Source organism: Canis lupus, chromosome 2 (assembly GCF_003254725.2).
Source record: "Canis lupus dingo isolate Sandy chromosome 2, ASM325472v2, whole genome shotgun sequence".
NCBI classification, from domain to species: domain Eukaryota; kingdom Metazoa; phylum Chordata; class Mammalia; order Carnivora; family Canidae; genus Canis; species Canis lupus.
Genome location: NC_064244.1, coordinates 3,088,354 through 3,116,289, shown reverse-complemented (window position 1 = coordinate 3,116,289; position 27,936 = coordinate 3,088,354). Strand labels below are relative to the sequence as shown.

Below are 27,936 nucleotides of genomic sequence, written 5' to 3'. Positions count from 1 at the left end.
ACTCCGTGACCACACTCTAAGCAATGCTGACGTCAGAATCCATCTTGGTTACAATGGGCAAGTCAATGAATGAGAATGGAAAAGGGGATGTGGAGGGAGCCCATGTGCCCACCTCGGGTTCCAGCCATGGCCTGGGCTCTGGGCAGGCGGCGCTTGGCAGCGTGACACCCAACACCCAGGGTGGGGGAGGTGCGCAGATGGGCGCTCTGCTGGGCTCCAGCACCCCGAGTTCTTGCCATTCTTCTCTCTCCTTTTCTTTCTTTCCCTTTCTCTCTCTCGCTCTCTCTTTCTCCTTTTGTTTTGTCTGTTACAATCTCTGATTTCCCCATGGTTTTCTCCTCCTATCCTAGAGTCATCGGCGGGATGGCTATTCCTTGAGACACCTGCTCTGCTGCCCTGAGACTCAGGAGCATTCAGGATCTCCTCCTGGATTTTGGAAAGCATCTTTCCAGATCTGCTAGCTAGGCAGTCCGCGTATTTTTACCAAATAACTGTTTTGCGCCGGACAGACTGTCAAGTACTAGGGATATAATGGTAAAAAGGTCAGCTGTGACCATTTATAGCCCGGGGTTGTTACTTGGGTCACCATGCAGGACAGATACCACATAAATGCAATTTCAAATGGACTGACAGACTTTCAGTTTTTCCTGGCAGGTAAGAAGTTTGAAAGTCACCACTAAATCCCAGCAACAAGTAAGAAGCCGAACAAGGTGAAAAGTCAACAACTCTTCTTAGATCCATTAGAGGAGTGAGGTCACAGGAAAAAGCCCTGCCGGCCCCAGACTGGAGGTCCTGATAGGCAAACAGAGAATCACAGGGCACGGGGCCGAAACCCTGGATCAGCAACCCCTTGGGGAACCAGTGTCTGGTTAGCAGAACCTGAGCTATAACTGAATTGAATTTCTGGAGGCTCGTGGCCCCTGGGTGGCTCAGTGGTTGAGTGTGTCTGCCTTTGGCTCAGGTGGTGAGATCGAGTCCCGCATGGGGCTCCCTGCATGGAGCCTGCTTCTCCCTCTGCCTGTGTCTCTGCCTCTTTCTTTGTCTCTCATGAATAAATAAATGAAATCTTTAAAAAAAAAAAAAAATGAATTGCTGCAGGCTCCATGTGGACAAGTCTGAGTTACAAAGTCCGAGGAGGCCCAGTCAGAGAGGGGCCTCCACACTTTCACCAGTGTTACCTCCTGGAGCTCTACCAGGTTCTCATAGTGAACGGCAGAGTCAAGTTCCCTTGTGCTTCCACTGCAGGGAGAGAAAGAAAGAACTGCTATGAAATAAGCCAGAGCACTCTGTTCTAGCAACGAGCTTACCAGAGCCTATCTGCTGGGGCTTTACCAGAGCCTAAGCAACTCCCATCCCCAGCCCATCCATCTAAGGAGCGGGAAGAGGAGAGTGAGAAGCACCTGTGAAGTGCACGGTCCAGAGGCACGGGTGCCTACAATACTGAGAGCTACTCTCAGCCTCTGGGACTGCTTCCCTCCCCAGCCTCACCACCACCACCGGACTCGAGGCCCACGTAGAGCACTTCCTTTTATTTACTACATCAGTCCATCAAGCACCACATCACAAATCTGCTGACAACTTTCTGAATGTAACCATATAAAATTGTCTTGAAGTTCTCATCAGTCTGAACGGCAGAGGTTGTAGCCAGCAACTCTGAAACATTTTTCTAATTAGTAGGGGATCATATCAGGTTGATTCATGCATATTTGAAATTGGCATTAATCTCATTCAAACATGTTTAATGAACAATCATTAAAATTTGATATAGGTAGACTTCACAAATCTGTTTCATTTTCTACAAAGGGATTGTGTGGATAAGATGTAACACAATACACTAGCTTTACTCTTTGGACCTGACAACATGTGATTGACATATTTAAAAGATTCTATCAGCCTAATGTTTAGAATTTTATTTATTTCTTTATTTTTAGTTCAGGTTGTTTTTTTATTTCCCCCCATGTTCATACACCCAAGTAATGAATCTCAGATTTTATATCCGATAAGCTGCTTATGTTGACATTGTGTAAGTGAAATCTTAAACCTGGGGAAATGGCTATGAACATAGGCAAATGTCTACTTAATATATTTCAGACATTTGGTTTCCAGAAAATACAGTTAGTCAAGGGAAGTGTATGTGTAGCTCTTGAAGTTATTTGACAAGAAACTGAATCGTGTAGCTCTTCCATCTTATTATACTCACTGTGTCTGCCCGTTCTTTGGTGCATCCAGCAATTAGAATGGGCCTGGATCTGGACATTCAGATGCAAGTGTGGCATTTGGGTTTAGCCTTATTTGTAAACAGCATGATCCACAAAAACCCATGTGAATAACAAAGGGAAGCAGACAGAGCTGTGTGAAGCTTTAATTAACGTGAAGCTAACCCGAGGATGTGCAAACTGTCAATTTCTTCCCGGCTGCACGGGAGGCAGTGGCTGATGTGTCAGCCCTGATTCAAGAACAGTTTGCAATCTCAATAAAGCAATAATCATGCAAAGATTGGTAGATATGAGAAGAGGTATCACAAATGATCACTCTTTTCTTAAGGATTACCCTCTGGGTGAAGAGTGAAGAAAACACGCTCATTTCCCCCAATTCCTTCCGTGCCAGATAAAATCATTAGACAAGATTAAAAACCCAGAGGGTGGAAATTGCTTCCCTGCAAGAAAAGTCTTTCCATTTCTCTCCAAGCCACCATGCTTCCCGCTGGTGTCCTGGGCAGCCAGCAGCCTTCCTGCCTCCCGAATAGCACAGTGCGATTCCTTTCTCCTTCTTTCTGGGTCAGAGAAGCTCCTCGGTCAGATCCAGCAGCCACCTCAGCTTGTTTTCAGTCCAGCAGACAGGGTTTCTGAGAACGTGAGTTAAACGGTTTTCTTTAAGTAAGCCCCTAGATGAGTAAGTGGTTTATTGGGGTGCCGGGGTAGGGAGGGTATAGGTTTTTATCTTTCCTTAGCATTGTCTATCTTCAGCCTTAGCGCCTTACTTTCATATGCACACATATACACACACAACACACAACAAATTAGAAAAGGATGATCTGGAGTTTTGCCGTCACCTCAATTGGTTGCCTATTTGCGTTGTTTACATCTGTGAAGGTTATCGGTGTTACCTAACTCAGTTTTCTCGATTTCCTCAGAGCATAAGGTAGGAGTGCAATTCCTTCCCCTCCTCGCCAGGTGTGGCCCTGTGATCTGCTGTGGCCAGCTAAGAGAATACGAGTGCCCCCCATCCCTTCCAGCGAGGAGCTTTGAAAGCCAGCATGTGAGCCAGCCAGCATTCTCTCTTCTTTCCTGCCAACAATGACCAGCATTTTTTTAGCTGGTGCTTGTTCTATCAGACAGGGTTCTGGGAGACAGGACAATGCAGAAGGGAAAATGGACTAGAGCACAGACAGGAAATACACCTTGTTTTTCTAAACTACTGAGATTTAGGGGTCACTTGTCACCATGGCTTAACCTTGCCTCTAGGGCTGATAGCAAAACCTCAAAAATCTCACTGACTTCTAAGAAATTCTCCTGTTTACACAGGCCTATCTTGGAACAGACTCCCAGAGACCAACACTTTATCTGTGTTCTGTCTTTGAACGGCATTGATGCAAGCATCCTGTCATGCTAGAGCCAGCACAAACTCCCGCTGGTTCCCATAACCTGCAAATTGCTTTGCAAAAGCTGCCCAAAGCTTTTGACATGAGGTCTGGGCTGTGCACCTCTGCAAAGGAAAAAAAGTCACTTTAAAAGTCCAGGCCTTTTGTTTTTTGAAACCAGCTCTTGGTCTTTACCCCTTTCCTACCTGAACGTACTCCCTCATCAATTCAAACAAGATAACTAGCCCATCGGACATTAATAAAGACATTAGGTAGCCTATCCATTTTAGGAAAATACACACTTAGTCATCCATTTCTCTACCTAACCATTCATCTGCCCCCACTTCCAGGAATTATTTCTGTTGAGAACAGCAGTTATTCATTTTCCATCCCCCAATCTTCCTTAGCTGAGCCATCTCTCAGCTCATAAGAGGGCGACTTGACGCACAACCCCACTCAGGAAGTGAATGGGCTCAGAACACGGGCATTGCTGCTTGGTTTGTCCCACATGCCCCTCTGCTGGGATTGCTCTGTCAGCAGCATCAGCTGCTGGCTTAAGATTCTCACCTTCCATCAGCTCACAAATAATAAGGATAGCATCTCCAAATGCAGCTTCCTACAAACTTTAGATTAACCTAAAGTTAAAAAAAAAAAAATCCAACTGATGATACCAGAACCTTCCCTCTCCCACAGCCTAAAAGAAAAGAAACGTAAGGCCAAAAACTATATAGTGATGTGGAAATATTTAAATATGGGATTTGCATGATAATGGGGGAATATATTGCATTTTTCACCATTCTACCTGCAAATGATTACAGAGCTGGATAATCATTTGCACAGCAAAAGCGAATCATATTTAGATTAAATCTGGAAGTTTGAAAGATTGATGGAAATCTTTCACTCATTTCCAAAACAAAGGCAATGAGAGATACCAGAACATGTCCTTAATAACTGGGGTGCATTTCTGACCGAAATACCTGAGCTTTTCATCTTCTGTCCGGGCCCTCGCTGCTGAGACAATCTGTAAAATGGATTAGATTATGCCGCCTTGTTCTGAAGACATTTCTATTCAGGAAAAGTCACACCTCCCTTCTGGTTAGGCAGCCCTTCTTTATGCTTCTCTGTGCTTTATAGTAAGTAAACTCACTACATGCATCTGCCTCTTATATGCTGCTCAGGAGGCATGGGGCCCATCTGACACCCTTATCAGTCTCCCTTATGGGCTTCCCAGCCTTTTTTCTACTCTTGGCTCACACTAAGCACATTCCCAGCCCAAGGCCTTGAAAACATGAGTTTCCTCTGCCGAGCACACACTGCCACTAGAACTTTCCATGCTTACTCCTTCCCCACATTCTTGTTGTTTCCTCAGAGAGGACTTTCCAACTCACTCCTTGCTCTCTCTCATTCTTTCACACTTGATCCCCGCCTGGTCTGCTGTTAGGCACAATACTCATGACTCCAAGCGTGTGTGCAAGTGTTCCATCATACCAGTCAATTCTCTGTCCACCAACGGGGTGTCCTACGACCAACACAATTCAGTTCTGACACTAACAACCCAGAGTTAGCAGTGGACCCCATAGGGTGACAGACTCCGTCCCACAGGACTGCCCTCACTCTGGGTGCCAAGTGCAAGTCCTGTGTTCTCAGGTTACCCACAGGTCTGCCCAACTTGTCTACAAATCTGCAGGTTCCCACAATGCCCCTCCTTTCAAGTTTGATAATTTGCTGGAATGGCTCACGGGACTCAAAAAGGCAGTTTACTTACTATCAACAGTTGATTATCAAGGACACAACTTAGGAACAGGCAGATGGAAGAGACTCATAGGGCAAGTCATTGGGCATGAGGTACAGTTTTTATGCCCTTTCCAGGTGCATTATCCTCCTACAACTTCAGTGTGTCCACCAGCCTGTAGAGGGTTCCATGGAGGTGAGAGAGAGAGTTATTATGTAGGCATGCTTGATCAAATCATTAGCCATTGGTCATTAACTCAATCACCAGCCCTCTCCCCTCCCCAGTTAGGGATTGGAGCTGAAAGTTCCAACCCTCTAATCACTCCTTGGTCTTTGGGGATCAGCCTACATCCTAAAGCTCTCTAGGGCTTCTTAGCCACTAGTCATCTCATGAGCATACAAGAGAAACTCTTACTCTGAAGAGCCCAAGGATTTTAGAAGCTACCTCAGGAAACAGGGACACTATTTTCTCTCTGACACTGAATGCAATGATATCACTTTTTTTTTTTTTTTTTTTTTTTTTATGATAGTCACAGAGAGAGAAGGAGAGAGGCAGAGACACAGGCAGAGGGAGAAGCAGGCTCCATGCACCGGGAGCCCGACGTGGGATTTGATCCCGGGTCTCCAGGATCGCGCCCTGGGCCAAAGGCAGGCACCAAACCGCTGCACCACCCAGGGATCCCAATGATATCACTTTTTAAAAATCCATTTCCCTGTTATTTGTCTTCCCCTACTAGAATGAAAGCTCATTCAGGACTCTGGCATACTCAGCTTTTGGTGCCAGCATCCTTGATGTTCTTAAGCTTGTATCTGTATCACCCCAATCTCTGCCTCCAGCTTCATGTGGACTTCTCCCCTGTGCATGTCTATGTGTCTCTTCTCTTCTTGTAAGGACACCAGTCATTATATTAAGGCCATGTCATAAAATAATATGGCCAGTTTGACCTCATCCTAACCTGTAAAGATGAGGGTCTTTTACATTTACATTTGTAAATGTTCTATTTCTAATAAGTGACATTCACAGATACTGAGGTTAAAGTCTTCAGATCTCTATTTGAGGAAGACAAGTCAAACCCAAATGAGTTGATTAGATTATTCACATAGAGCATGTAGTGCCACTTTAGGAATTAACTAGTCCTGGGATGCCTGGGTGGCTCTGTCAGTTAAGTGACCGACTGTTGGTTTCCACTCAGATTAGGATCTCAAGGTCATTGAGCTCTGCTTTGGGCTCTGAACTCAGTACTCCGCACAGTCTGCTGGCAATTCTCTCCTTCTCCCTCTGCCTCTCTCCCCTTTCTCTCTCTCTCTCTCTCTCAAATAAAATAAATAAATAAAAATCTTTAAAAAAATAATAATTAACTAGTCCTTCTGGCTTTGGTATTGAATTCAGGCCACAAAGTGTCCCCTGGGGCCACAGGCAAAGGGGCCTTTGAATCAGATCTTTTTATCAAGAACCTCATCAATCTCAAACACATGGAGTTTTGGAAGGAACTGCAGTGGAGAGTCTGTGAAATCTGTATTAAGAGTCAGGGATGGGGATAAACAGAATACAAAGAAATATTCGGTGATAGAAAACTGTAAACATTAGTAAGGAAACTGGTATTTTTAAGAAGGCTAATGTGATGAGTCCAAATTTTTAACAGAACAAGCAAGTTTAATCTTTTTTTTTTTAAGATTGTATTTATTTATTCATGAGAGACACAGAGAGAGAGGCAGAGACACAGGCAGAGAGAGAAGCAGGCTCCATGCAGGGAGCCCGACGTGGGACTCGATCCCGGGTCTCCAGGATCACACCCTGGGCTGAAGGCAGGTGCTAAACCACTGAGCCACCCAGGGATCCCCGCAAGTTTAATCTTAACAGTAAAAATATATTTATCAAGTGCACACATTTCTGGAGCAGAAATGTGAGAAATGACCTCAGAAGCTCAAGCAGCAAGTGGCTATTCTCTATACCAACAAACAAACTAACTAAAACTGCATCCCAGTAATGCCAAAACCACCAGATAATAGTGTAAAAATTCAGTGAACAATATTTGCTCTATCTGATACCAAATATCCAATTGTCATGTGTTTGTTGTTGATGTTTTTCTGTGGAACTGACTCCTAGTTTGACCTGGTGTCATGCAGAGTGTATGATAAATTAGGGTTGTAGCCATGCCTCCTGGCTGTCCCATAGGACAACCAGGATCATCTTCAGTGCAACCAGTCTTTGAGGTTCTACCTTGACCTCACTGCAGACTGCAGAAGGCTTACTCTTTCCCTTCCCCACCCTGACTGCCATGGAAGGGTTGTGTGAAAAGCACCATGAAGACTACTCAGTTATCAGGGGAGTTGAGAATCTGCTGGAAAAATCAAATTCAGCAGAGGGTGTAAAGTCCGTGATTATTAAATGTGAACGTGTTCCACTCCTAAGCAAACTGGCAGCTTAATTTGAGACTCATGAGAAGTTACTGAGAGGACATGCCATCAATCTCTAAGATTCCTGTAACTAGAAGACCTTAGGAAAAGAAATGCATTTCATTTGGCTCAAACGTGCATTCTCCAGAAATAAAGTGTATTTCCACATAAGGTAATGGGTGTCTAATTTTTTTAAATATACAAGCAGCAACTGTCTAGGATACTATAAAATGAAATCCTGTAAAATTGTGGGAGACAATCTCTCATGCTCCTTCCAACTCTAAAAACTGTGCAACGTTGAAGATTTATTTCAGTCCCAGAAGATTTCAAATACACAGATACTTCACATTCATTGAAAGAGAGATCAGAAAAGAATAACATTATAAATGGTACAGAGGGAATTTCATTTTTAAAAAATTTTTTTTATTTATTTATGATAGTCACAGAGAGAGAGGGGGGGGCGGCGGGCAGAGACACAGGCAGAGGGAGAAGCAGGCTCCATGCACCGGGAGCCCGACGTGGGACTCGATCCCGGGTCTCCAGGATCGCGCCCTGGGCCAAAGGCAGGCGCTAAACCATTGCACCACCCAGGGTTCCCTTTTTTTTTTCATTTTTTTTTTCATTTCTTTATTTATTTATGATAGTCACACACAGAGAGAGAGAGAGAGGCAGAGACATAGGCAGAGGGAGAAGCAGGCTCCATGCACCGGGAGCCCGACGTGAGACTCGATCCCGGGTCTCCAGGATCGCGGTACAGAGGGAATTTAATCATGGATCCAGCACAGAAAATGTGCAGCCGATTCTCTGAAACGAGGGTCTGAGGGAAGAAGGAGTGGTTGTCTTCACCTTCAGAAGCTGATCTGTCCAAACACATCCATTTCAGAGGGTTGCCATAGGACGGTGTGTCAGAGGAATCGAGGCATGCTGACCCTCTAAAAGAGCAATAGGAAGCTGTCCTTTCTTCAAGAGTTTATATATTACAGCCCTGGTTCTAAAATTGAGGAAGAGGGTGTCTGAATGGGATGGAGAAGGCAAACTGGATTTAACTCAGGAGTCTCTTTGAATGACATGTGCTCATTCTGTGGAAGAGGAGGATGGGAGGCAGATGCAGGGAGGGGTGATGGGGCAGGAGCATGTTTGAAAAGGTTCCTCAGATGATTCTAATTATCCTACCCATTTCAGAATCCTGCATACGAACTAGAGTAAAAATAATTCTCATTCTTTTCCATTTACTATTGTTAATGATTCTGCCTCCAAATTTGGCTTCACTTTTCCTATGGCCTGGGTTTTCTTCTGCGTGGTAGGCTGTTATGGAAATCACAGTAACAATTTACTCAGTAAAGCTGTGTGAGCCAAGCAGAAAGGATTTTTTTTCTCCCCCTCAATTTCAAAAACTCTACTAATTTGTGGTGATAACAATCTTTCACATCTTGAGAGTTTGGAGAAGAAATTCAAAAATATATGATTGCCAAAAAACATGGTAAATTCCCTTTTGTGTTGCTGCAGAAGTATGAATTTACCCCCAATCAGACCTCCCATGTTTAGGGACTTTCCTCAAACCTCTTGACTTTTTAAGATTATGAAATGTGCTCTGGGTACAACTCCCGTAAGTATCCACACCCTCCCACTCCATGAGAGAGACAGAACATCTGCTCCTCAGCTCTCTGGGAAAGTATATTTAATTATTAGATGCTTTTCTTTTCAAAATGGTGCTGGCTTTCTTTCTTCCTTCCTCCCTTCCTTCCTTCCTCTCTTCCTTCCTTTCTTTCTTCTTTCATTTTTTTTTTTTTTTTGTCTCCAGGGCAAAAGCAAAATAAAATCAGACCTTTGATGTTTAAATCAGATAATAGCATCTGTATTAACACAAATAGCAGCTAATAGCATAAAAGTGTCTTCTATACTTGCCGAGAAGCAGGAGTGAGCATCAGGCATTGTTTTTTTTCTCAATATCCCAGCAGTGACTTTACCTTAGCAGGATTTAGAAGCCAGGGATGCTGAAAATGGGACAGTGGAGGAAGAAAGGAAGATTATGCAATCTTGCTGACATGATTATGAAAACTTGTAGAATCTTTTCCACAATGATCAGCTTTTGTTTCTCAATCCTAGCAGAATCTATCAGAAAAGTGTTGGGGGTGGGAGTGGAGACAGAGAGAGGAGACACAATACTGAGGGAGACAGGGAAAGAAACTAAGAATGTGAATCTTGCTCAAAAAACTTAATGCCTTCCACATCATGGTATAAAATGAGAAGCAGAGATTTCACTGGAATAAATCTTTACCAAAAAAAAAAAAAAAAAAGTCAAGCGAGTGTGGGTTTGGCATCACTCACACTTAATAACCAAGGAACGGTATTACCAGCTTTTGTAGAAAATTTTTTTTTGAAGTTTTATAATTTTCCTAGTGTCTTACTTGTTTTCAGGCTTCCTTCTTTAAAAACAAACCGAAATGAGCCAAAAAGAGTTTGCTTTTGTTTTAGCAAGAGCAGGAGAGCACAAAAGCTCCCAAGGAGTTGGATCACCAACTCGTTGTTGGTATGTTGATGGTATCGGGTGAACCACCTCGAGGGGAGACAGAGCTCGGCCTCCCCAGGTGGACACTCCGTGGGGCCACGGACACGTCAGGCCCCGGGAGGACTCGGGTTGGCGGGGCAGCGGGGTGTGCCCGGGAAGGGGTGCCTGCGCGGGGCTCCCCAACTCCGCCGCTCTGCCGACTTCCCAGGGGCTGGGAACTGCCACTGAGGCCGAATCCCTAAGAGGGGACCGTGTGTTTGCCAAGTTTCCTGGGTGAGAGCGCAGCCAGTGGGGGGCCCACCGGCTCGGACAGGGGCCAGGGGCCCAGGGAGTCAGCCCGGGGCACAGGCAGGGGATGCGGGGCAGGCGGGGGGTGCGGGGAGGTGAGGGGGGCGCAGTGCCGGAGGACCCCAGATGGCACCCAGTAAGGGAGGCAAGCAAGCATCGGAGCAGGAGCAGCGCTGGGCCCCCGCCCCTCCCCCACTCACCACCGGGGACATGAGGTGTTGACATGCATATGGTTGAGAATCAGCTGAAACACCCCCCTGCCCATCCCACCCCACTCCCGCCTTCCCCTCTCCCCCACCCCCCATCCCCTGCTGTTTCCCCTTCACAGACAGAAAGGGCCACAGCCTCACCAGAGGAGCTCAAGCAGCCCTCAGCCCTCCCACCGACCCTCGACCCTCTCCGGCTGCTGTCGGACTCGGGTTCTACCCAAGGCTGCCATCACGCCCTCGCTTGCAAGCCAATATTATGGTTTGCTTGAGCCCTCCCCTTCGGTCAGTGGTGGCCTCCGTGTCCCTAAAACAGCCGCATGAAGACACCGGTACTGTCTGTCCTCCCTTGTCCAGTCACCACCTCCTCAGTCCACACATCTCCTCGGTTCATTAGCCGGTGGAAATGTGAGGATCTTGCACACCCCAGTAAAGGGGGGTCATATGAGAGAGGAAAGGTGGGCTCCGGCCTTCCCTTCTAGCCGCCTCACCTCCCTGCTCAGGCTCCCGATGTTGACCCAGCTAGCTGCCCTGGCGGCCAGGAGCCCATGGTAAAATCTGTAGTGGTAATAGGTCAAGAGATAGATCTTTGAAAACCACAAGTTTCTCCCCAAGCCTACATTTAAGTGAATACGCTTGCACTAATCAGAAGTGAGGTTTTCCTAAGCAGAGGAAGTAAATAAGTGAGAGAAAACCGACTGTCTGGATGACAAAGGTTATTGTCTTCACCGGTCACCTTGTGTAAACTAAACTGCTCTGGGGGGACGATGTAAGGACATTCCCCTCCATTCAGCAGGTTTTTAAACAGGACCGTTATGGAACGAATTATTCAGTGTAGAGAATCTCAAGTTAAACATACCTATGGACATTGGCCAGCAGGTCACTTCGCAATCCACAAAGATTCTTGTAGCTCTTTCTGGTGTTCCCAGATTTAGTAAGCCTCCATACATTTCTCCAAAGAGAGTTGGGGACCCAAGATAAAGAAAACAGTCATCAAAGAGTGACCCAAAACTTTGTTTTCTACTCTAAGCCGAACCCAAACGAAGGATTTGAACCCCAAATCAAGATAGTCCCGGAGTATCAGCCTTCTCCACCCAGAAGTATTTTCTCCTAAAGCCACATAAGTATATTGGAAAGAGGGTTCATAGGTTGAAAACATCTCATAAAGGTCATTATTAAGATCTGGAAATGGATTTTGTTGAAAGAAAGCTTTTGAAAAACAAACGATCCCAAGGGGTATGTAGAAGTGTTTTTGCACTAGAATCTTATTTTGAGGGGGGGAAAAACCCTTCAATGTGAATTGAGTTACCGTTCTAAGGCCAGAGTTTAATTTGTTGAAGGAAGCCAGATCCAGATTAAAACTAAAGCAATTCAAAATACAAATCTAAGAGATGAGCTCCTGACCGAACTCTCTATAAAAGAGAAAACCTAACACGTAACAGAAGCATCACAGTTACAAGCTATTCTTCCCAGAAGATGGAAAGAAAAATGGAGCAATAAACAGAAACAGAGAAATATAGGAGAGAGTAGGAAGCCAGAATATTCTGTTATCCATGGGCAGCTAGCTTGTCAATGTCTCACACTTCAACTGAATCCGAATTCTGAATGTATAAGTGAGATAGAATAATAACTCTTTGCTTGGGTGTTTGATATAGTCTAAAGCTTGTGAATATGGATTCAGAAACATCTGTCTTCCACATCATCTGTCTATGGCTCGCCTTAGACTAAAATCTTGGGTGGAACTAATAGTTCCAGTCATGCAAGCTGATGCCTCCAGGGGTAGGAGGTGAGAACACAGAAATATTAATACAGCCATCAGAGAACCGACTCTAAGCCAGCAGCTGACACTGTTTAGTCTCATTGACTTACGAGGACTGGGTAGTTTTAAAAGTGAATTATGAAAGTGGTTAAGGGCTAGCTTGAGGAAAATGTTGGCAGGTATCAAAACCAGACTGCTTGTGGCCACTTCTAAGATTTCAGTTGACATGAGTTTGTGGTTGAGAAGTCAAGAGGGCTCCTGAGGAGCGAGAGTTCAGCCCTTTCTAGTCTGGTGCCAAATCCAAGCAAGGCATGAAAACCAATTTTTATACAGTCAAAGGCACTGCCAGTATATAAAGTTTTATAATCTGATGTGTACTACACGATCCTTGCTGTTTAAATTTCCATCATGCTGAGAATGCAGAATGGAAGTCACTGAAGGAGGCGGGCAAGTCTAGACCTGCTCAGAGCCCAGGGGTTAAAAAGTTTATACGAATAATTACTTAGGCTTCAAGCCTGAATCATTCACTATCGGAATCAGGGCTGGTCCTAAAGAGAGAAGCCAGGGCAGGAGGAAGTCTGGAGAGAGAAGATAGCAGGTGGCCGCTCTCCGGGCTCCCACACCTGGGTGGTGGGGAGGCGGGGGCGGCCGAGCTCTTACAAATCAGAGAAGGGACAGGTATATGTGGCTTGGCCCTCCCAGCTCTCCTTCAAGCAGACATTCTACACCATCAATGCAATAATCTTCCCTCTTTTAGCTTCAGAGGCAGATTAGGTAAATGTGGCTACAACCAAAAACATATATATTGTGTTTACCAGAATTGTGCTTTCGTGAAACATTGATGTGCTAAAGGACATCATTTCAGGTGCCCTGATCATCCCATAGACAGAGCCTGAGAAGTGGAATGCTATAGAGTGGAAAAGCCCAGCCTTGGAGTCAGTCACTGAGATCATAGCCCATCTACAACACCTCCAGTGATGTGACCTTGAGCAAGTGTCTAAACCTCTCGATGACCAGAGTTTTCTAAGATCTGTCTTAGAAATGAAGAAAATAAGACAATCTACCTAATACAATAATCATGTGAGCATTAAAAGCAATGATTCATGTAAAGCTTTTCCTAGTGCTAGCATAGCGCTAGATGGTCCGTCTTTATGAAACCCTGTTTGTGCAATCCATAAGTGAGGTGGCACCACAACATTGGTTGTGAGCAATAAGGACTCCTCCCCACTTCTCTCCACCCTCTGAGCCCCGCTCTGAGCAGTGACAACTTTCAGCTTCTTAGCTGATCCTATCGATCCTTGCTTCCATCTTTCCAAATACTGTGACTAAATTCAGACCCGTTATGTCAATTCCTTATTAAAATAAGTGAGGATTTAACTCAGTTGTTCCAATATCCACACACACGATCTCTACCTCTCTGTTCCTCGACAGGCTTCAGTGCTATGTAATGACTTGTTGTCACGTATATGTTCCCAGCTGAACCACAATGTGAACTATGACATTTTGCCCTGTATCAATATGTATATTATATATATGAAATAATTGCCTCAGCTGGATTGGTTGGTTGGTTGGATTTGTTTCTATGTCTTGTCACTAAATTGACAGGAATGGAGGGCAGCTTCCTAATACAGCCATGTACATCAAGAATAGTGATATATTTTGAGTTATCTCTCTAGAGGCCCTCTCTCTTCCACACTGATTGGTACCCATTTTACTCTATACACAACTTCTGTTTTGTGCCTTTTCTTCATCAACCTGGGAACTTATTTTTTCTCTTTTTCTGTACCAGATACACACTTTTCCTGACCTCCTTTTCCTTTATTTATCCCTTTGTCTTACTAGACCAATCCTTTGGTAACTTCTGTAGAAAACATGCATGTTTTGAGACTCTGATATGTCCTTAAATATCCTCACTTTTGGGGTGCTTGGGTGTTTCAGTCGATTAAGCATCCAACTCTTGATTTTGGCTTGCATCATGGTCTCGGGGTCATGAGATCAAACTCCAAGTAAGTCTCCACACTGCTTGAGATTCTCTTCCCCTCTCCTTTTGCTCCCTCACTCCCAGCACATGCATGCAATCTTGCTCTCTCTCTCTAAAAAATTTCCTCACTTTTATTTGCTAATTTGACTTGATAAAGAATTCCAGGTTGAAAACATTCCTTCAGAATTTTAAAGATATTGTTATTTTTTTTTTCTAGCTTCCACTGTTCTAACGGAGAAGTCTGGTTCACACAAACTCAGTTGTGTGTGTGTGTGTGTGGGGGGGGGGTGTTTGATCTGTTTTTTAATCTGTAGAAACTTCTTGGGGTTTTCTGTTTATTCCTTTTGCTCTGAAATTTCATAATAATGAGTCTTGGGTGTTTTATTGTTTGTATTTGTAATTTATTACTTTGAAACCTCAGTGTAAAAACTCACGTCCTTCAGCTTTAAAACTTTTTCTTGAATTATATCTTTGATAATTTTCTCCGTCTCTCTGGAATTCTTATTCATTCAATATTTTATTAACTGGATTAAGCCTCATTTCTTATCTTCTCCTTTTATGATAATAAAAGTTAACTTTGTTTCTTTCTTGCACATTTTGAACAATTTTCAACTTCTCTTTGCTTTTCTATTAAATATCTTATTTTAATTTTTCTGTATTTAATTTCCAAAGCTCTTTCCTGTTGCTGACTGCTCTAATTTTATAAATGCAGTATCTTCCTTCTCTCGCTGAGGATAATACTTATTGAGGCATTTGTTTTGCTTTAGTCTGAGTTTTCCTTTCCCTTTCTCTTTTGTTTTTGAAACTGTTTTCTCTCTTTTGGTTTGTTTTAACTTTCCACCTTTCCTGTTGGAGTCTCTCCTAAGGAATTGGTGATGCTTAGCTGTCACTCATATTCAAGGGAGAGGAACTGGGGCACTAATTTTAACCTCCATATGTCTCAGTGGAGTTTATGAACTTTGCATTCCAGTGCCAAATGGGGACCAGTCTTTTCACTGTATGGTCCTGAATATTGATACTGATCTTTTCTTGGACTAGTTTCTCCAGAAAGAAATCGTCCAATGTCCAGTTACTGCCAGGATGCTGGGACCTTTTCAGGGAAGTAAGACATACTCACCAGATGCCCTCCTGGCATTACTGTAACATGCCACATATTTAGCTGCCCTTGGTGAACAAGAATCTAGGTCCTCTGGTCTGGTTTCTACAGAGATTATGCCTGCTTCCTGCTCTGGTTGCCTGGAATAGTCACCCAGCTGGGTATGAGAAAGGGGAGACAGGGTTCTAACTGCTCCATAAACAGAATTTCCAGCCTGCTGAAATACCTTTCCTGCCAACTCTTGAGCCTGTCCCAGATTCTGTAAAATAATAAAGGGACTCCTCATTGTCATTCCTCTCTAACAAGTCTCTTCTGAGTCTCCCTCTCTGCTTCCCATCTTCTGGAACTTCATTTATTCTTCTAGTCTACTCTTTGTTCTCTCTTATGCTGTTTGTCCTTTGGTCTTAAGCCTTTTAAAGTTATTTACGGTCAGCTTTGAAACACTTGGCAGGGAAAACAGGCAGCCATGTGTATTCAGTCTACCATGGCATTTAAAAATGTTACATATTTTACTGTCATTGTTCTTAATACATAACAATATTATTAGCTAATGTTACTATTATAATAACCATTGCTCATGTCCTCTGGTTACCGTGAATATGAAGAAGTTAAAATAAGGAAGTACGGTTGGTGAAAAGTAAAAACATGGACATGTTTTGCGTATCTCAGCCTGGCTCTGAATAGCTCAGCAACGGAAAATTCTTCCTCCTCCCTTTTGACTAAATTGTACCTTTTTCATGGCTTTCCCCAAGCTTTCTGGCTTCTTCTCCTACAGTAATTTTCAGTAGGCCCCCTGACTACATTTTGACCTCCCAGTAGCCTTCTGGTTCCTTGAAAGTCCATCTTTTACAGACTCCCCTTAGCATTTCCACATCTCCTTCACCTGCTTACTGCAGATCTCCATCATTTGGCTCACAGATCACTGACCCAGCAAGGCAGAATTGAACTTCAAATTAAGTCCTTTAATTGTGGCATGTGTTCCTGAGCTCCCTAGAGAAAAGCCTCCACATGGGAGTGAAATTATAAAAGAAGAACAAACTATTGCTTTTCAAAACATTTCCAATAATTCTGCAAGCAAGCAGTGAAGGAAAAGTTGGCATATTATCCCTGGAGAGGTGAGAACCCAGAATGTTCTGTGACCTGAGGTTGTAGATAAAGTCCCGCACTGAGGTCTCATAGAGCTCAGCAGGAGACCTCCCATCTGCCCTGGATTGTTCGAATGGGGAGGGGTAAGGATGACTTCTCCCCTTCCTAACTTGGAGTTGTTTGGTGGGACAAGCCAAAATCCTTCTTTGCCTGGAATATGAATTACTGGCAATGCCCCCACAGACCTTTAGATACAGGGACTCAAATTTCTGAAGAAATCTTCACTATTCAATTCTGTTTCCATCTCTCTCTCTAAGTACTGCATAATCATGTTACAGAGAGAAGTGGAATTCTGCTGCAAGTGAGATCTCTGCTCTGTAGAATGTTTCCCTTGACTTAGAATTCTACAGCTTATTTATTTATGTATATGCTACAGAGATGGAAGTGCTCTAAAAAAGAATTCTATGCTCTAAAACCACTGGTTTTAAGCAGAAGCTCTCAGCCCTGGAGTGAAAGGGCAGAGAAAAAAAAATGTAAGGAAATGACAAAGATACAACCACAAAGCACAAGTGCAGAGCCTTGAGGTGACATATGCAAAAGAGTAATTATTTGGCAACTTCCTTTCTACCAAGAAACAATATACTGTAAGATCAAGCTAGGGAAAATATACAGTTAATCATGCAGCATGTGACTCAGGTTAAATAATGGAATAACTTAGGTAAAGATGCTATAGTTGGCTGAAAAGCTCTGAATGGCAATTGTTTAATACAAAAGAAACACTGGCAAAGTCTCAAGTTAGAAATCCCTGGTTGATTGAACTCTCCATTCCCACCATCCCTTAGCAAACCTCCCAGTAAGCTGAGGAGGCTTGCCAGGGCCACAGAATATTTTGGTTTCATGGAAGATTGTTTATCTTGGCTGCTAAAATTCCACATGTCATCTCTTACCTTCTCTTAGGTTGAAAAATACTCAGCTCACAGACGAGATAAGAGAAGTTGCCCTTTGGAATGAAATAAAGAAAATACGCTTTGATTTACCAGATACTTCATAGAATGAGTAGAGACTTGCATATTCCTTAAATGTCTGCTTACGTCTGTTGCTTCCCCCAACTTTAGCCACCTCCAAAACAGGTGTTAGTAAGACTCATTGATGGGAATTTATACCAGTCTCGGACCATTCAGAATATGACACTTTTCTTTTTTCATAGAACAGTCTCTTTTGCCCAATCATAATACTGAGTTAATTATAATTTCCACCATCAATACCCAATTGTGAATAAAGTAATAAAAACAACAGAGTAGTTTATCACAGAACTGACTTTCAAATAATTCTTTCATCTACATTTTTTTCCTGGTAAATATAGGACCTTGGTAATCTCTGTAGGAAAATTGAAGTGATTTATGTAGAAGAAAATGTGAGCTGTTTAATCAGTTGGGGGAAATCATAACCACTGAAACAAAAAAGTGACAATCTGTGGGGAAGATATTTAACTAACTACCTCTTGTTAAAAATGCCAACATGGCTGAAGATCCTATATCTTTTCATAAGTGGTGACTGTAGGGTATTTTAAAGCTTGCACCACCCTCGCAAAGATGCAGCTGCTGTGCTGTTTTTCTTGGCAAATGTTGCAATCCTTTGTGGGTACTGAATAAACCTGAGCTTCGAAGCTGAGCAACTCTAGAACCAGACTGCTGGATGGTTCTCCTGAGAGTTCAAATATTTGAGTAAAAAAATATGTGTAAAACTCACTTCTTGTTTGGATGCAAGGAAATATGGACACTTAACCAGGTGTGAAAACATGGCTGAGCTTCTGTAATGTAGTGTTGGGTATCCCTCGTCTCCCGGGACGATGGGAATGAGCCTTCCCAGGCCACTCTTGGCAGACAAGCTCAGCTCCCCAGCATGCACTAAGAAGTGACCATCTCTACTTTGTTGACCCGTTTCCTTGGGGCCTTCAATTAGAAGCACATTCCTTTTCTCCCTTTACTGTTTTCAGGTTTAGTCCAGGTCAATAAGCACCTGAAGCTTTTTGGACAGCAAATAATAAGCTTAATCAGCCTCCTGATGAGTGAAAATGCTCTCGGAGTCTTCCAGCACTTGAGCCTTTGGCATTTTCTCATTCAAGATAAGCCTAGATAATATCTGGGATCAAATGTAGTTGATGAGGTTTGAAGTGCCCAAATGCTTACTTCTTTTTTTTCTTTTAAAGAGAACTTAGCCCTATTTCACTCAAGAAAGTAGACTATTAAGTACATGGTTTCCTCACCAAAAATTTCTGTTTTTTAAAAAAGTTTTCTTTTGAACAAAAATACAAAAGTGGCAGAAATTTCTGCAATAAAATTAGTCACTCATGGGATGCAAAGAGGCTAGGAAGAGAATATTTTAACCTGGCTAACAGCCACCGTACACTATATCTGTAGAAATTACTAAAGTCTTTAATTTGAGGAAGGCTGATAGAAAGAAAAGAATAGTTTCATAGAAATAAAAACAATCCATTAACAACGCAAGGTGGCCCTTTCAGAAACACCGCACCCATGACTTTCTTTGGTAAATTAACTTAGTTTGAGTTACCTTCGTAAATAAAAGAATGCCTTAAACATTTTATTTTTACCCATAGTTAATAAAATTAAATCCATATTTCTAAGGTGGTTTTTTTTGTTCTCTCTATCCTTCTGTATACTAGGTGGTCCCAGGATCTCTGCATGATTCCTCACACAGATGGCTTGTAGGAGACCATCACTTTTCCTGATTACTACGGTATCATTCAGTGCACTGGACTCATCGTCCTTTCGAGATGTATTTTATGCCATCGCTCATTGTTAATGGATAGATGATAACAGGCTTAAATTAAATACATTCCTCGTGGGCAGCCCCGGTGGCTCAGCGGTTTAGCACTGCCTTGGGACCGCAGTGTGATCCTGGAGACCCTGGGATCGAGTCCCATGTCGGGTTTCCTGCATGGAGCCTGCTTCTCCCTCTGCCTGTGTCCTTGCCCACCCCCCCTTCCCTTTTTGTGTGTGTCTGTCATGAATAAATAAATAAAATCTTAAAAAGAAAATACATTCCTCGTGAAAGTCTCCTTTTTCTAGATATGGTCTCTAAGGCTCCAGATGGATCAAAAAAGGATGATCTGAGTCAGCCTATTAAAAGAGGAACTTGTTTCAGTAAACCTGACAACAGAGCCATCTGCCCAGAGGAAACACTTTCTGTGGCACCGGACTTGCATTGTCCTTGGCCAGCTACTCCTTTCAATTTTTGCTGCGGGCTTGCAAGCATGACTTCTACCCGAGCCGCTTTCCTCTGCCGGCCTCTGATCCCCCACAGTCCAAGACTCCCCGTCTGCTCTGCACATGGCCGAGGCTTGCCCAGCAGCATGCCAAAGAACGGTCTCCTCCTAACTGCTTCATAATGACGGTGCAAGTGTGTTGTCATAATGTAGTGGTTAATCAGGTCAAAGTGGAAGTCATCTCTGTGGCACCAGGGGGAAAACTGAGGAATGACACATATTCTTCCCACAATCTGCCTGCCAACAGACCTTGGAGATAAATATAAAGTGAGTTTGGGTTTCAGACAAAGCCAGGGAGTGCTGGTTGGAGAAACAATGCAGCTCACGAAGTCTGAAGTCCCCTCAAATAATAATGCTTCAATTCAGATAAATTTAACGTATTCAAAACTAGATATTATAGAAACCCAGAGAGAAAAAAATAAGATGACTTCTGGCTAGAAAGTTGAAAGACTGTCTGAAGAAGGTAGCACGTAAGCAAGATTTTGAAGATGAGGCTGAATGTGGGCTCCTCACCAAAGGGTGTGGGAAGGAGCAGTAGCAGCCAAGGCTGGGGCAGAGGAGGGAACTGGTGTGGTGAGCAAGGAGCAGAGAAGCCAGAAAAGCAGCTTGAAGGCCCCGCCTTTGTTGGTCTGACTTCCACACCCAGGCAGGTAGACTATTCTGTAGACAAAAGAGAGTCCTTAACGGCTTCTGAGCACGGGATTGCCATAATCAGAGCATCGTTCTCGGGAAAATGAATGTGGCCATGGGAGTGGATTGGGTTGGAGAGAGGAAGGACATAAAGCAGATGGCAGCTAGGTGATCGGAGCAGTAATCCTCAAGTGAAGCGAAGGGCTCAGTCATGGGTGACAGTGGGGTGCTGGGAATGGGGGGCAGCTGGGAGAAACAGAACACAGGATGGGCTACAAAGACCTGGATATGAGCTGGCCCTGAGGGAGAAGGAGGCAACCATGAGGCCATGCTGAGGCTATGAGGCCATGTGACCAGGATGGCTCTGTCACTGAGGACTGTCACCGGAACTTGTTGGAGATATATTTCACTTAAAGGAACATCCAGGCATCCAAGTCCAGCCTTGAAGATGGGGGACTGCGGGAGGAAAAAGAGTTGAGAGCCAGAAATGGCAATGAGGCAGGGGTCTGTGATCACGTGGGACCCCAAGACAACTGACATAGTGTTGCTCGCTTAATCAGTATCAATAAGTATCAGTTAATTAAGTGAATGAGAGTAGAAAAGGGGAGAAATATGTCAATATGTATTTATAAGCCCTGCTTGTAGCAAAGATTGAACTCAATGGTATTCAGATACAGATAAAACCTGAAAAGTATGAAAGACCTGAGGAAGCAGGTGCTCTAAAACGCTGAAATTGAGAGTATTTCTGCCATCTAGAATTTGCTTAATAAAATAAACATACCATGATGTTATTGTATCACAGAGCAGAACTTGCACTAATGAACTATGGCAACCACTCACAAAATGCAAGAATATTTTTTAAAGTGCCAAGAATACTCCTTTGCTCAATAAATTATGTAATCCAAATGAACCTATGGCATTCTTCTAAAGTAGTGAAATTTCTGAATTTGAGAATCCCAGCACCCTGCTGCCAGAAGTGGCTCATTACATAGGAAGTCCAATAGTTTGAATCTCTCAGTGAGAATGATGCTTCTGTTCATCAACCATTATAAATTGTTTTGTTTTGTTTTGTTTCTCCCTCCTAAACTAGCAGCATGTTAAAGCAGCTAAGTTGGAGACAATGGTTATTTCTCCAAGCACTTGATTTGTTTTCTCCTCTCTCATTTCTTGAGAGTTTGGGTGCTCATGGAAGATAAGTGTGTGTACTTGTCCAAAAAATTGTCAGCAACAGAAAAGAAATGGGAATGGTGTGAAGATTATCCATTTGTGTTTATATAGCATCCTTACTTGAAAGAGCTGAGTATGATCTTTGAACTATTTCATTACACCAGAATATGTGGAAAATATTATGGTAATCATGGTTTTTTAAAGATTTTATTAATTTATTCATGAGAGACACACAGAGGGAGGCAGAGACACAGGCAGAGGGAGAAGCAGGCTCCCTGCAGGGAGCCCAGTGCAGGACTCAGTCCCAGGACCCCGGGATCATAACCTGAGCCGAAGGCAGATGCTCCACCACTGAGCCACCAAGGCATCCCTATGGTATTCATGTTATACATTTTTTAGCTTGGTCAATAAAACTTTGTGTATGCTACCAATAAAGAGTATTACTAGGATGTCAACTTTTAAACCTGAGTCCTCTTTGGTCAGTTCCTTTCTAAACCTCCATAATGAATACATCATCTGAAATAATTTGCACTAAAGTTCTCTTGGCTGCAGAACTAAACAGGATTAATAATTTGAAGAATCGTGGTCTTTCATTTTTGAAATAAATAATTTCACTATAGAAGTAATAGTGGGGGATGGAGGTACAAAGGAGGGAGTAAGCTGGGTAAGCAGAGATGGGAGCTGCTTTGCCATATGCAAAACAGCTCTTACTTATAAACAAACAAACAAACAAATAAAAGAGAAAAAGGGCATTCCAATTCTGTCAGTGGAGTCCAGAAATTTCTGAGTTACTCCTCACCTTTTCTCAAGCCAGCCGCCAAGGATAAGGTAAAATGAGTTCCAACTAATGAAATTCATCAATTATTTGTTAAAGCAGGAGTATCTTTCAATTTCGACATTCTTTTGTGTGGTTCTCAAACAAGTTGGCAGCGAAGGCATTTAAAAGACCTCTCAGCCACTGTTTCCTCCTTGCCACAAACCCTGAAAGGAAGGAGGAGACGGGGGATGAACCTTTCTGCCTTCCTGGTCCACTGAGGGATTTCCCCACAGGCAGATGGTAGCAGAGACGGGATCAGTTGCTGTTTTGAAAAAGGAGTTGACAAAATACAGCTCAGACACCCTTCCATTTAGTCCTCAGATATTCATGGAAAGCTAGTTTTGTGAGGGATTCAAAAATGAATAAAATGCAACTCTTCCCTTCAGAAGACTAGGTCAAGGGAGGAATTAGGGAAACTGCCCATTGGTTGCCACCATTGGAAATAGCAGGCCAGGGGGACTCTGCTCAGGGCCCTCTGGGCTATTGCAGTCCTCCTACTACAGCCTCTTCTCAGCCTAGGTGAAGTGACAGGGCAAAAGTGTGAATTACCTCGTTCATGTTGGCCCCACTCCTTTCTCTCCTTCCAGTGCTGCTTGCTGTCCCTGCCCTAGCCACGTCAGAAACACTAGCATCTAGCTCACACCTCCCTCCCTCTCTCTCTCTCTAGGTAAAGGGTCTGAAGTCAACCATTCAATGAGAGCTGCCATACATTTCTCTTGTGATTAGAGCACAGCAGTCAGTGCATCTTTCACAAGGGGTAGTCACTCTAACTTAAGGACGCTGATTTTCTGGCATGACTTACCGAGAGCCAGGTGCTCCATTACTTTAGAGCCACCACCGCCTCCAACCCTGGCAAGAACTTAAGTCCCAGTGATGCCTGCATTCAAGACTTCTGTCTTAGTCAACTTGGGCTGCTGTAACAAACCACCGTGCTGAGTTGTTTAAACAACAAACATTTATTTCTCACACTTCTGAAGGTTGAGAAGTCTGAGATCAAGATGCCAGCATGGTCAGGATCTGGTGTGGGCCATCTTCATGGTTTGCACATCAGCCATCTTCTTGCTGTGTCCTCCCATGGTGGACAGCAGAGAGAAGGAAGCTCTTTCATGTCCCTTCTTTTGAGGTCTTTAATCCATCACATGAGGGCTCCACCCTCAAGACCGGCTGACCTCCCAGAGGCTTCACCTTCCAGTATTATCAAATGGGGTTTAGGTTTTCTCCATATGAATTTGGAGAGGATACAATCAGTCTACAAGCAGCTCTGTTGCTACTGAAGCTATTTCACAAATTGTGAGCTGGTTGGTGGGGCAGCAATTTTGGAGAGAAGGCCCTTCCTGATCCCTGGAAAATCAGTTTATTCACATGAGCACATCTATCGTTCAACCTCTGAGCCTGTGCTATCCTGCACTATTATTATGGTACCCAGTAGCCACCATGGCCGTTTGTATTTAAATTAATTAAAATTAAATGAAATTTAAAATTTAGAGTTTCAATCACTATAGCCATATTTCAAGAGCTCATCACCTTGAACAACAAAGAACATTTCCATCTTTGCAGAAATTTCTGTGGGACAGCACAGCTCTGAACCAATGTTCAAACCATGGCTGAGGTTCACTTTCAGATGTGAAGTTCACAGAGCGGCAATTTAACTATTTATATTAAAAAATCGGCCACAATAAAAAATTTAAAGCATAATTATGCAAGACAATTTATTCTCCCACACACAAAAGGACCAAAGACAACATTTTTCATCATCAACCAAAGAAAGAACATAAAATCTTCCTAGAGACAGTAAGGATTGAAATGAAATGAGTAAGAGAAGAAAACAGCTTATCTTTTCAACAGGCTTAGTCTTTGGAGATCTATGTAACAAGGTGCTTCATAATTATAATAATCCTCACACAGTACTCTAAAATGCACATAAATATTTTAATCTGTATATTGTTGCTTCAGTGTCTAATAAAAACACATATAGAAAGCCTGCAGGGTTAAAATTTGATACATCATACACAAAGCAAGAGACAATCCCAGCCAATCAGTTAATGGGGCTGTGAGGTACAAACCCCAGGAGCAGAATGGGTAGCCTTCAATACAAAGAAATGTCATATGACAACCATTCATAAAAACCCTGCTGGTATTCTAGCAGCAGGGGAACCTTGTTTCTCCTCTTAAATCCCTGGTTGGTGCTCTCTTGTTGGCAGCAGAGTAGTAGCTTTCCCAGACCCAGGACTCTCTTGGCCCTTTGATTTCTGTGGGCCTTCTCTGCAGCTTGCCAACAGCCTGACCAGTGTGGGCTAAATAGGCTGTGAAGGTTGTAGAAGGTAGATACGTGAATTGCAAGCTGATAAGATTTTGAGAATAACCAGCTTGCGGGCTAAACTTCAGAAAGAAACATATTTCCATTTCTGAAACCCCAATCCCAGTCTGGGTCCCCTCTCTATTTCCAATCCATTGCTTAATAGAATGACAAAATGCAGAAGTCCACAAGGGAGGAAGCCAAGCATGAATTCTATAGGACTTTCCTGTCCCTTCCTCCTTGCTTCACCTGATTCCCAAAGCCAACTCCCCTTCCCCAGGATGACTCACACTGAGGGCATTTTACTACTCATTGACACACAGAAGCAGTTTCTCCACTTTGAGTATGAGCTAAAATACAACCCAAAGATCCTCGGTTGCCCTACATGTACCCCCATATCACACTAACTCTCCTGGTGGCCCCTCATGAGACCTGGAGAGTGAGCATTCACAACTGCAGCAGTCAATACATATTTATGTGCTCCTCATGGATCCAAGCTCCTTGCTTTCAGAAAGCCTCAAGAAAGAAGAACTCTCTTGTCAAAATGCAAAAATACGAGAAAGGAGAATTGGCATATAGTCACCGAGGACTTAGCCATTGTTGGCTGAGGATCTAAAGTGGACAGCATGAAGTAGGGGTTTGAGGGGCCCAAGGAGGCCATACTTGAGTGGAATGGCCATGGTAAGACATGGAAAGGAGAAAGAGAAAGACCATGAAGGTCATACTTGGTGTAACTGTGGTTATATGTGTGGCTTGGGTTCCCCTCCATTTCACCATCAAGAAGCTTCTGGGGGTTAGTTACAAGCAAGGGTCTTTTCCTTCCTTTGTTTCCCCCTTTGGTTTTATTCATGATTTCCTCAAATACTTAAACACGTTTCTACCAAAAGGGTTACACTCAGAGCATCCAATAATTCTCTGTAATTCACACGTTAATATACAACTGCTATAGACACAATATTTGTACCTCTCCAAAATTCATGTTAAAATCCAGCCCCCAGTGTGATGGTATTAGGAAGTGGGGGTCTCTGAGAGATGGAGTAGGTCCTGAGGGTAGAGTCATATGGCATGGGATTAGTTGCCTTATAAAAAGGGCCTCAGGGAGCTCCCTTGCCCCTCCTTCCATGTGAGGCACCAAGAAAGTAGCCATCTATGAACAGGAAGCAGGCTTTCACCAGACACCAAATCTGTCAACACCCTGATCTTGGACTTTCCAGCCTCCAGAACTGCGAGAAATAGATTTCTGTTGTTTATAAGCCACCCAGTCTATGGTATTTCACTATAACAGCCTGAATGGACTAAGAAAACAGCCCTAAACCAATAAACCTCCCTCTTTACCATACTCTACTCATGACAATAAGTAGCACATCATCTGTGGTATCAGCTTTGAGATGGCTTTCATGCTCATGAGGAGAGGAGTCAGGACAGAACCAATTGGTTGGGAGATACCCTAAGCACTTTCTTGTCTTCTGGGCTGGATAGGAACATTGTATTGAGAAAGATAAACAGGACTGAGCATGTTTCAAAGCTTGCAGGCAGAGGTAGGTAGGATCAGCTACAGAGCTGCTCTATGACTCCAGTAAGATGACAGTTTTAATTGCACTTGGTGGATGAGCTAATTATGGTCAGAGAAAGTTAGCACTGGGGTTGCAATGAACGACACATTTTTTCTGGGAAACACAGCACACAGGTGACATCCTTATGCAATTTGAGTGTTTCTTCAAGAGTTTGGAAAGATATTTAAACCACAAGAGTTCAAGATAAAGGGGAAAGAAAAAAAGAGTATCTGTGTGTGACTGTGAAGGTTGAGTGGTGAGCAGGATGTGGAGTTCAAAAGAGGTAGAATAATGGTTCACAAAAGGCAGCAATAAGTGGGAAGAAGCAATTAATTGGATCAGTCTGTTTAGGTTCAAAACAGCCTGATAGAAAGAAGACGTAATATCCTAATTCCGGAGTTAGGATCCCAAATCCTCCATATGACTAATAATTAAAGCCAGCTCTTAGGAAATAAATTCTTGAATTTGTATATTCAAAAAAGGGGATACAGTTAGCCCTTTGACCTTACTCCATATTTTCTTTTAGTGGGTAAATTCTTTAAGATCTTCCAGAAACTGTTTGGAAGCACTCTATTTAACCATGACCAATTTGAGGTCCTAACGAAAGGCCCAGGAAACAGCCTTTGCTTCAAAATGTCCAGCCACAGCCTACACAACCCCCAGAATTCGCTTTTGAAGATTCAACTTGTTAGCCTCAGCATGTACATCAGGAAGGCTTACTGACAATACTGTTGGCTTTTCTATTTCTTTCTCCACTTGGTGACCCTGCACTCATCCTTGAAGGCACACATATACATACGAATGCGACCAGGAGCTTTGGCAGGAGCAAGAGAACTAGTTCCACTACAGTGAGCAGTGGTGAAAAACAGGCCAGTGGTTTGGCTCTCAGAATGGAAACCAGATGCACCTCCCTCCAGTTCCTCTTCCCCACTCTTACCTGGGCAGAATCCTGGGCTGCCAGAGGAGGAATGACCATTGTCTCTGTCAAGAGTTACTAGCACGACTGTGCTCAGTGTAGAAGATGATTTTCATGCTGTTTTTAATCTGGGTAATGACCCCGCCTTCACCTTCACTCGACCTTGGCGAGTTATCCAAATGTGTGGCTAAGAACAAAATAAGTGACAAAAGACCATTGAAGTACATGGCACTGACAGGCGAGAAATAAAAAGAAAGAATTCAAGGGTTCTTCTCTGCCTTCAGTAGGAAAAAGGGAAGCATAAAGTGGCCCTCACGTTAAGAAGAGACAGTGGAGGACACAATACATTTTTGGTAGCATGGGAGAAATCGGCCAGGGGGAGGAAAGAGCTCCTTGCGGCATCACCAGGGGCAGTCTGTGAAGGAGGGTTCCGAGTCAAGAACAGCTAGAAGCAAGGCATTGCCAGAGACCAAACCCAAGGTTTAAAGACCCCAGGGAGCAAAAGGTGGCTTCTCATCAGTGTTGAGTGTCCTTCAGAATCACCTGTCATCACGCCGGGGGTGGTGGAGGTGGAGGAGGGCCTCAAGCCTCAGAGACTGATTTAGGTAGGTCTGGGCTGGGGCCAATAAGTGTGCAAG

At 43.5% G+C, this 27,936-nt stretch overlaps 2 long non-coding RNA genes across 2 annotated transcripts; one reads left to right on the top strand and one right to left on the bottom strand.

Annotated features, from left to right (window-relative positions):
* Positions 1–71: 71 nt before the first annotated feature.
* LOC112678985 (uncharacterized) lies at positions 72–1,720 on the top strand. Its single transcript, XR_003148042.3, has 3 exons — positions 72–189; positions 351–542; positions 655–1,720. It is a non-coding gene; the product is annotated as an uncharacterized LOC112678985 (long non-coding RNA).
* On the bottom strand, positions 1,683–27,519 carry LOC112679013 (uncharacterized). The gene is made up of 6 exons (XR_003148076.3): positions 27,320–27,519; positions 22,516–22,697; positions 17,581–17,633; positions 11,571–11,663; positions 5,346–5,487; positions 1,683–2,845 (listed from the first exon to the last, which is right to left on the bottom strand). It is a non-coding gene; the product is annotated as an uncharacterized LOC112679013 (long non-coding RNA).
* Positions 27,520–27,936: the final 417 nt, after the last annotated feature.